At 43.6% G+C, this 8,834-nt stretch overlaps 1 pseudogene; it reads right to left on the reverse strand.

Annotated features, from left to right (window-relative positions):
- Positions 1-1,453: 1,453 nt before the first annotated feature.
- Positions 1,454-3,136, reverse strand: LOC108523125 (eukaryotic peptide chain release factor subunit 1-like; annotated as a pseudogene).
- Positions 3,137-8,834: the final 5,698 nt, after the last annotated feature.

Genomic DNA, 8,834 nt, shown 5'->3' on the forward strand with positions numbered 1-8,834 from the left:
GTCCCACACCCGTAAAAGAAAGGAAAATAAAATTTAAAACTTTGAGAAAATTTCTTCTTTTTCATGTAGCACTCAACAGGTTTTGGCAAGTCTGCAGTCATCTACATCCACAGTCAGGCTGTAGAACAATCCATCAATCCAAAAAGCGTCCTGTGCCTGTTTCTAGTTAGCCCTTTGTGTTTTCTGTCCTACAGTTTTGTCTTTATCAGAATGCCCAATAAATGGAACCATATATTATGCAACTTTTTGCATCTGGCTACTTAGCACAACACATTTGAGATTTATTCATGTGTACACATACCATTATTTAATTCCTTTGTATTGCTTAGTAGGACAGTTGACCCTTAATCAACACAGTTTGAACTGCATAGGTCCACTTATAGGCAGGATTTTTTTTTCCTCAACCAAATGCAAATGGAAAATATAGTATTCCATAGATGCAAAGCCCACATGTGTGGAGGGCCGACTTTTCACATATGCAGGTTCTGCAGGGTGAAAAGCAGGGCTTCATCACACTCGGATTTTGGTATACTCAAGCATCCTGGAACCAGTCCCCCTTGTATACCAAGGGATGCCTGTATCCCTTTGGGTGAATTTTTTCCCCCCACTTAAATTGCATGTTTTATTTCCCCCAATCCCAGCGATAGCACAGAAGCCCCAACATATCCAACCCAAACTGGTTTCGAGTAGGTTAAGGTTATAGGGACCCTTGTCAGAACGTTGATACAAAGGACTCCCAAGCGCTGGGCACAAATGTGTCAGCAAACAGATGGAAGTAAACAGTGCACTGGCCCTAATGCTTCATGAGTCAGTTTGATTTTGCAATGCAGTTTGCATCCTTGAAACTGCCAGTCTGGAGGAAGACAGGGTAGCGTGAGGGAGTGAAGTTGAAATTGCCTCCTGTTAGCTCATCCTTTCAACATTAAATAGACCAAGAGAGAAATGGTTCCAACATTTCACCACATATATTTCTTATGCAGTCTAAGCTGGGAATGCCATTTAAATGGGTCACTGCAAAATGCAGCAATTTAATTTTTCTCCAATCAAAATAAGCCAGTATGATCTCACTTCTATTAACTTTTGAAGGTTTACAGCAGTTCAAGTATTTTTACTTCTATATATGAAGGTTAAAAAATTATTTTTTTTCATAAAGTACAAGAGCAACCAATTTCACCATCAAGTAAAAGTAAAAACTGGGATTCTTTTTTAAATTAGTCCAAAGTGGCATTTAGGAGCTTAGTTGTAGGCTGCTGCGCTGACACCATGACAGACCAAAGTGTAGCACTGGGTCTGGTTTTGTCTTGGTTGCCTTTTCAGTAACCAGTGCTCATGGATAAAGCCCTGGAAATGTTCCAATTGTAAGGCAGGGATCTGTTTGGATTCCACCATGGGTATGTTCCTTGGGTTGGATGCTGGAGGGTGAGGCACATTTTGCCGGACCCATGTCAACCACCTAGTAATCATCAAGGTCAAAAAATTCATTGTCTCCTCCTTGGTATTCCATTCCCTGGAAGTCTGCTCTGTACCGCAGGATACCTCCAGTTCCACCAGATCCTTTCACAAACCAAGACCCTTCTTGCGTTTTATCTGTGACAATTTCCAATGTAGCTGCAAATTTTTTATAGTTGTTAGCAAACCATTCCAACAGGGGCGTGCTCTCGATAAGTTCATGTTCCTGTCCAGTCTCTTTGTCTGTGAAATGAGATTTATCCTTTTCTTGGTCTGGAGTTAGAGAATTTTCTCTTCTGTGCCTTGGCAGTGAAGAACATATGTCATTATATCCAGATTTTCATAGACCATTAGAATTTCTACAGCTCCCATTTCCAAAGCCTTTAGTGTATCTTCAACGCCAAAACAGTACTTGGGCGTGTCCTGGGTGATTTCATCAAAGTATCATTCTATTGATTTCTTCTCTTGAATGAATTTCACTTTGGAGAGGACTTCAGTAGATAACTCAGTAGCTTGGTTGAATCCATTTTCACCACCATAGGATATAACAACTAATTTTAAAACTTTCTGTTGTAACCTCTGATCAAACATACCAGATTGACTTAGTTCAAAGTCAGCGGATCCAGCTAAAACTAGACCAGCCACATTCATTTTGTCCCCAGAAATAAACAGCTGCACAGCAGTCTCCGCTACTTTCTGAACATGGTTATGTCGCTTTTCCATTTTTAAACAGGCAAAACGCAAGGCTAACTGACCTCCACTGTGTTTCTTTGGGAGATCCACAGTGAATTTGTGCAGGACTTCTCTTAATGTTTCCTTGGAGTGTGCCAAAAAGTGCACAACTTTCATCTATTACAACGAATCCAAACTTGCTATCGTCTGAAAGTAGTGCAGTAAGAGCCCCAGTATGGAATTTGTGGTCACACAAATACAATGACATATTAATTGTTTGAAAGATTCAAAGTCAGTGTTGACTTCCTTTTTTTTCCTTTCCTTCTTCCGTTACAGTTGTTCCACAGTAAACAACCAGACCATCTGGAGGTACTTTGTTATACAGTTTGAGCCTTTGTTGTATAGATGTAATGGCTCCCAGGACTCAATGGCGGTTTATTCCTGCCTTAATGTTAGATGCAGTTCCAAACTCATCTGCTAACATTTTTGCCACTGGTGAAATCTGGTCTTTGGGAGGAATGATCAATGATACCACGCTGGTGCCGTTGCTGCAGGCAGCCTTCAAGCTGTTTTTTTTTTTTTTTTTTTTTTTGAGACGGTTGTGTTGCCCAGGCTGGAGTGTAGTGGCATGATCTCGCCTCACTGCCACATCTGCCTCCCGGGTTCACGAGATTCTTCTGCCTCAGCCTCCGGAGTAGCTGAGGCTACAGGCGCGTGCCACCACGCCCAGCTAATTTTTGTATTTTTAGTAGAGACGGGGTTTCACCATATTGGCCAGATGGGTCTTGAACTCCTGACCTCAGGTGATCCCCAGGCCTCGGCCCCTGAAAATGCTGGGGTTGCAGGCGTGAGCCACCACGCCCAGCCCGCCTCCGAGCTCTTAATGAGCTTCTTGATCTTCCAGATCTCCACCTTCCTGTCCACAGCACTGGGGTCGTCCACCATCTTCTCACCTCCTCCTCCCTAAGGGCCCAGTCCTGGGCAGCAGCGGCTGGTAGGACACCGGCTCCCTCTGACCAGACAGCTGCATATGTTGCGGTGCTCTCACATGGGGCCCGTGATATCACTTCTTCCACCAGGGGTGGAGCACAAGGCTGCGGGGTGGGTTTAACATAATTTAGGACATTTGGTTTGTTTCAACTTCGGGGTAATTATTAGTAAAGCCAGTATAAACATGCAAATACAGGTTTTTGTGTTGACCATAAATTTTCATTTGTCTTCCATAAATACCTAGGAATGAGATTGCTGAGTCATATGGTAAGTGTAGGTTAAGCTTTTCAGAAGCTGCTGAACTTGCCAAATTGCACTATTTTGCATTCCCACAGGCAGTGGGTGAGCGTATAGGTTGATCCACGTCCTAGCAACCACTGGGATGGCCAGTATTTTTTATTTTAGCCATTTTAATTAGGTGTGTAGATCTCATTGTAATTTTTAATTTACATTTCCCTAATGGATAATGATGTTAAAAGCATCTTTAATGTGCTTGGCCACTTGAGTATTTTCTTCGTTAAAGTGTTCAGATCTTTTGCTCAGTTTCTTCATCGGATTGTTTCTTGTTGTTGAGTCATGAGAGTTAAGCGTATTCTGCTTGTGGGTCCTTTGCACATATTTTCTCCCAGTCTGTGGCCTGTCTTTTCATTCCCTTAACAAGGCTCTTAGTACAGTTTTTAATTTTGATCAAGTCCAAGATGTTATTTTTTTCTTTTATGGATTGTACTTTGGATTTTATACCTAAGAATCTTCACCCAACTCAAGGTTGCAAAGATTTTTTTCCATTGCTTCTCCTAGAAGTTTCCTAGTTTTTACGTTTAGGTCTATGATCTTTTTGATTTTGGAGACAGGGTCTTGTCCCGTCACCCAGGCTGGAGTGTAGTGGCACAATCACAGCTTGCTGCAGCCTCAACCTGGCAGGCTCAAATGATCCTTCCACGTCATCCTCCTCGGTAGCTGGTACCACAGGAGCACACCACCACACCTGGCTCATTTTTTGATTTTCTGTAGAGGTGAGATTTCGCTACGTTACCCAGGCAGGTCTTGAATCCTGGGCTCAAGCAATATAATCAATTTTGGATCCTATACATTTTATAGGATACAAGCCGAGCTTCTCTCTCTTCTATTTTTATTTTAAAATTTTTTTGTAGAGACTGGTCTTGCTGTGTTGCCCAGGCTTGTCTCAAACTCCTGACCTCAAGCTGTCTTCTCACCTCGGCTCCAAAGTGTGGGGATTACAGCCATGAGCTACTGCCGCAGCCTCTCTTTTATTTTTTCTGATATTGACATCCAGTTGTTTCAGCACCATTTGTTGAAAAAGACCGTTCTTTGTTGAAAATCAATTGATCATACATATGTATGGATCTATTTTGGGAGTGTGCATTTTCTTCCATTAATCTGTGTCCTTATGCCAGTACCACACTGTCTTAATTACTTTAGACTCCCAGTAAGTCTTGAAACCAGATATATACTTTGTTTCTTCTTAAGATGTTCTTATTTTTTTCTAAGAGATTAATTTTTCCCTTTTTTGTTGGTTTGTAATGAGTACCTATATTGAAGTGGACTAAAAAAAAGTCCAGTTTTATTTCTAGTCCATTTTCAGAATCGCATTCTCATCTTCCTAGTGTTTCATCTTCTCATATCACTCTTCTGACTGGAAAACCCTTAGTGGCTTTTGAAAGAAAATCTTGAGCATGTTTTTTTAAAGACTTTTTCAGGCCAGGCACAGTGGTTTCGCACCCATAATCTCAGCACTTTGGGAGGACAGAATGGGTGGACCGCTTGAGCCCAGGTGTTCAAGACCAGCATGGCAGCGTGGTGAGACCCTGTCTCTACAAAAAAAAAACCTCACTGGGTCTGGTAGGGACACCCCGGTAGTCCCAGCTACTTGGGAGGCTAAGACAAGAGGATCCCTTCAGCCCAGAAGTTGGAGGCTACAGTGAGCTCTGATTGCACTACTGCACTCCAGCCTGGGCAACCGAGGGAGACCCTGTCTCCAAACAAAAGACATTTCTAAGGTGGAGGAGGGTAATATTTGATTTTCACAATTAGTAGTACCTTTCTCCCTGTTGAGACTACAGGTTCCTTTTAGGTTTCAATCAGGTATTTTATACTGACTCTTCCACAATTACACGTGGAGTAGGACTTAAGTTGGTGTTTGTGGATTCAAGGTGTTGATCATAATTTGGGAAAAGCTTGATTGACTATGGGATTGTGGTACAGAATTGAATAACTGTTTACTGAATATGTATGTGGTGGGTACCAGGTACTGTGCTTTATATCTGTGGTTTCATTTAATCATTATGATACAGAGGGATTTTGAGGCCCAGAGCGCTTAACTTCAAGACACAGTTAGGATTCACACCACAATCTTGAGTTTAAATCCTAAACCTTTACCCACTGTCTTCTTTCTTTTCTTTTCCCCTCCCTCCCTCTCTCCCTCCCTCCCTCTCTCCCTCCCTCCCTCTCTTCCTTCCTTCTTTCCTTCCCTCCCTCCCTCCCTTTTCACTCTTGTCGCCCAGGCTGGAGTGCAGTGGCACAATCTCGGCTCACTGCAACCTCCACCTCCCAGGTTCAAGTGATTCTTGTGCCTCAGCCTCCCTAGTAGTTGGGGTTACAGGCTCGTGCCACTACGCCCAGCTAATTTTTTGTATTTTTAGTAGAGACGGGGTTTCGCCAGCTGGTCTGAAACTCCTGAGCTCAGGCAATCCGCCCGCCTTGGCCTCCCAAAGTGCTAGGATTACAGGCATGAGCCACTGTGTCTGGCCTATTGTGTTTATTTTTAATATGTTTCTCCCCATTAGAATTTATATACTGAGGAAGGGGTTTGTCTATTCACCAATGTGTTCCCATGCTTAGAATTGTGCCTCGTACTTAGTAGCTGTTTAACAGATAGATACTTGAGTAAATGAATGAATTAATCCGTAGTCAGAGCTTTGAAAACTTGGGATTCAGAATGGAATGGAATGGAGTATTGCCATGCTTGGAACTGTAAAAATACAGCTGTTAGGAGGTAGAACTGGGCGAAGGGACAATTGGAGAGTTAATCTTCTTGTTCTACAAAAGGGATTCTGTTTGTAACTGATGAAACTAGGTAGAGGTTTAAGTAAATGTATAACCGAGCTGGAGGGAAGAAACCTGATAGCTGTTCTGCGGGAATGTCATCATTTAGTCAGTAGTGAGGTAGACGTCCAGAAGTCACAGCTTGCCTCTTGCCTCTGGCCAGTAGCTTTTCAATTGTATCTTTTTAAAAGAGGGTCTCACTCTGTCACCCAGCCTGGAGCACAGCCTCGACCTCCCGGCCTCAAGTGGTCCTCCCAAGTACCTGGGAGCATAGGCATGCACTACCACGCCCTGCTAATTTTTTCGTATTTTTTTTATAGAGACGGGGTCTCACTGTGTTGCCCAGGCTGGTCTTGAATTCCTAGGCCCAAGCAATCTGCCAGCCTCAGCCCAGCCTCCAAAATTGCTGAGATTACAATTACTGTATCCATTCAATTCAGTGGTATTCGTTGAGTTCTATTCTGCAGGTTTCATTGATGTTTGATTTCTTTCATTGATGTTTCTCCTAAAATTAGAGAGCTGCTTCTCTTCCTTAATTGCCTCCAGTACTTTAACCTCTATTTACCTGACCTTTTCCTTGAAGGCTTCTCAAGCCAGGACCTACACACCTTTTGTCAGGGGTGTTATTAGAGTTCTACAGGTCGCACAGGTGTATCCCCATGGGCACATTTAATTTGGGGTGAGTAAAATGGAGCTGTAAGTGGCTGAGATCGTTTTCTGTAAGGTGCATTCATCTTCATAGTCGAGTGTGTGGCACCCGACGACTGCAGCATCCAGCAAGAGTTCCCTGTAACACTGAGAGCAAAGGGGAGCCTAATCAATATGCCCTCTTGGATTTTTAAATCTATTTAAATATTTCAGAGATACCATTATAACAAGCCACATGGAATGAGGTAAACTAAAAATGTGTTTATAAGGAGGAAGGTTCAGAGGAGACAAGGAGGGAGTGTGGGATCTAGAGAACAAGGGTTAGAACAACTTTTGTGGAAGGGGAGGGTGGCTAACTCTTCCTCCGGTGAAAACGTCAGACTGTGTAAGGCAGACAGGACTATGTGCCCAGCTCAGGGGCTCCAGTCACTGTGTTTGACGCATATACACCAAGGCTAGGACACTGGGTGAGTAGAGGATAGCAGCAATTGGGACATTGAGAGTGCCTTCCTCATAGCTCAGAAGTCATAGCATATCCTCAGTGCCTGGCCCGTAGTAGGTGTCCTTTAATTGATTATGAGCCGAGTTGCTGGTAGGAGCTGGAGGATTAGGGAACACCCTGGAGACAATAGGTGATAATAGATGAACTTGTTGTGTGAGGGCAGTGGCTCCTAAACATCAGAACTGCACAGCTGAATCACCTAGGGGGCTTGTTCGTACTTCCATTCTGGAGTTGCCCATCCAGTAGGTTTGAGTGGGGCTCAATAGTTTCTTACAGGTTACCATGTAGTTCTAAGCTGCTGGGCCCACACTTTGAGAAAGAATTACTGCTGTTGGAGGCAAGGAAGAAGCCACTCGGGATTCTAATGCAATGGGACGTGGAGGGATAGACCTTAGCTTGCTAAGGGTCACCAACCCACATGGTTTTGGAATTTTCTGTAGCTGAGCTCAACAGGCTTACAAAGGCAATTGATTAGATTAAGATCATAGAGGTTTGTGGCCGGGTGTGGTGGCTCATGCCTGTAATCCCGGCACTTTGGGAGGCTGAGGCGGGCAGATCACGAAGCCAGGAGATCGACACCATCCTGGCTAACACGGTGAAACCCCGTCTCTACTAAAAATACAAAAAAAAAATTAGCTGGGTGTGGTGGCAGGCGCCTGTAGTCTCAGCTACTTGGGAGGCTGAGGCAGGGGAATGGTGTGAACCTGGGAGGCGGAGCTTGCAGTGAGCCAAAATTGCACCACTGCACTCCAGCCTCGGTGACAGAGCGAGACTCCATCTCAAAAAAAAAAAAAAAAAAAAAATTATGTTCATTGAAGGGCCCTACAGAAGGAAAATTGGAGACTTTTTAGAAAAGAGCAGTGGACGATTTGTCTTGGGGCTTATACTGTATAGGGAAGAAAGAAACCTGGTGGAGATTGGAGATTCAAGGTGATGGTTTAGTATATTTCTAACATTTTTGTCCGCAGCCACCTTAGTAAGAAACACATTTTACACTGTGATCCAGTAATAAATGTGTGTATAACTGAGATAGAAGGTTCATAACACCTTTCTTGTTTGTAGTCCATGCTGGCATTCCTATTTCTTAAAAAAATAGTGTGGGTCATGGCACAGTGTATTGACTTCATGACTAGTTAGGCCACACCACTGATTTGAAAACATTGCTAGTAGAGATGGTTTGGATTAGATGATGAGAATCAGAAAGGGAGACCACTGGGGAATACATGGTCCTGTGTATTGATTGATAGGTGGGAAGAAGGGCAGGTGCCAGAGGAACAGCAGTCTGGGTGGTGACCAGGCACTTCTTGCCATGCTCAGGAGGTGGGTTGCTGAAGTGGCATGGAGAGGATTACTGGTGCAAAGGCCAGTGGGCTTTCAGGCTAAGCTGTTAGCTTGTGTCCATGGTCATCAAAGCCTCTTAAAGTTATGTTATGAATTTGAGGTGATGAAAGCAGCCCTGGAATGGGTTGTGTCCTAGATACATTACATTGGTTCTAATGGACTCCCCCTT

This window comes from Rhinopithecus bieti, unplaced genomic scaffold, assembly GCF_001698545.2.
Source record: "Rhinopithecus bieti isolate Rb0 unplaced genomic scaffold, ASM169854v2 scaffold_70550, whole genome shotgun sequence".
In the NCBI taxonomy this organism is placed as follows: Eukaryota; Metazoa; Chordata; class Mammalia; order Primates; family Cercopithecidae; genus Rhinopithecus; species Rhinopithecus bieti.